Genomic DNA, 1,825 nt, shown 5'->3' on the forward strand with positions numbered 1-1,825 from the left:
AGAGAGAGAGAGAGAGAGAGAGAGAGAGAGAGAGAGAGAGAGAGAGAGATTCTCTTTGTAGCCATTGCTCTGTTGCCATTGTTGTTGTTCTGCAGCCATGAACTTGGTTCTCTCTGCCCTGTGCCATTCCACCTTGGAGACAGCCAAGTATGGACTGAACCCTCCAGGAACTGAGAGCTAAATAAACCTTTCCTTCCTTCATTTTTGGTATTGGGTATTTGTCCCCGCAACAAAAGAAGAGTAATTGAGACACCTTATTGAAAAGCCAAAAGGCTCTGTGCTGAAATAAAATTTTGAAGTTGTTGTTGCCCCTGAAAGTGAAAAAAAATAAAAAGTTCCAAATTCATATATGGAATATGAGGTATAATCAAAACTTTTAATTGTGGTTTAATTAAATGGTTCAATTAATGGTTTTAATTATGGTTAAGTTTAAATTGTTAAACTTAAAAACAATGATTATAGTAAAAGACACATTGTTTTTTACTATATTAAATTAATGCCTTCCATATTCTCTCTCACTTCAGTTTGTCATTCTTCTCTCTTTCTGAAGCAGTTCTGGAAGTCTTTCTTGAGTTTATTTATTGCCTCTTTTTCTGTTTTCTTTTACTTTTTTTGTTTTTTGAGACAGAATCTCCCTATGCAGCTCAGACTGGCCTTGAACTCACTTGTAGCCTGGGATCATCTCAAACTTGCAGTGGTCTTTCTGCCTTAGCCTCCTGAGTGCTGAGATTACAGGAGTGTGCCACCATGTGCTTCTTTTCTTGAATCAGTTCAGTCCATTCATGGCTGTCTTGACTTTGGAGAAGAGCTAACAGTTACATTCTGCCAGAAGTGATTAAAAAAAAAGGGAGCTAGGACACACCATAAAGATTTTATGGCATTTTGTAGCAATATTCATTCTATGTTTCATCACACCTCATACAGAAACTCATGAAAAGGACTTCTAGAACTTCAGAGAGTGGCAAGAATGATGGGATAGGTGTGCTCAAAGGGAGGGTGACTATTTTGAGGAGAAAGAGTGTTTAACTTTAATAAGTCTTTTATTTTTTAAAGAGAATAAAAATTGTAAAAAGAAATTAGAAATGGTACAGAATTTTCATAAAACATGATCACAATTGAACAATGATTGTTAACATTGCATATTGTTGTCTTATTAGCAGAAATAAGCACGAAAATTGCTCAAAAATTAAAATTAAGAAAAAAGAAAATTGAAGCATCAATTACTTTTTAAAAATAAACCAGTAGAAATCAACAGTTCAATTATCCAGGCTAGCCTATGTATACAAAAATATGTTATTTTCTCTCTTACTTGTTTGCTTGCTTTCTTGCTTTTTTTGTCCTCTATCATTCTAGTTTCTCTTTCCTTTTAAATAGTTGTATTCCCTTTTTCTTTATAATTTTATTGAGAGACAAAGAGCAATGAGACAGTTTCAAATCAAATTGGTGTGACAGGTTCAATAATTAACATATCGCATACTCTCTTCCTAGTGGTCATTTGCTGTACAAGATGCAGACATGATATCCTATCCACAAACACTATTACAACAAATCCCTCTATTCCTTAAGAGAATGTAACTATGTATTTATCCTAACAATTTTGAATACACAGATACAAAATGGACATTCATCTGTATCCCCCTTTTTTGTTTAGTTCCTTTATTTGAATATTATAGGTGTGTTAACTCACCAAAATATTCTAAAGAGTCCAGTAGTCCATAATAGTATTGGGTCTTCCTCTTCACTGGCAATGTCAGAAATTGTTGACCTGAGTCCCCTACAGCTCAACATAACACCATGGCTTTACTTCTTATACTTCATTTTTATA

The 1,825-nt window shown here is 34.1% G+C and overlaps 1 pseudogene; it reads left to right on the plus strand.

Moving 5' to 3' along the window:
• LOC101581525 overlaps positions 1 to 1,825 on the plus strand; it is a 12,446-nt pseudogene that overhangs the window by 368 nt on the left and 10,253 nt on the right.

Source organism: Octodon degus, unplaced genomic scaffold, assembly GCF_000260255.1.
Source record: "Octodon degus isolate 3935 unplaced genomic scaffold, OctDeg1.0 scaffold00048, whole genome shotgun sequence".
Taxonomy (NCBI): domain Eukaryota; kingdom Metazoa; phylum Chordata; class Mammalia; order Rodentia; family Octodontidae; genus Octodon; species Octodon degus.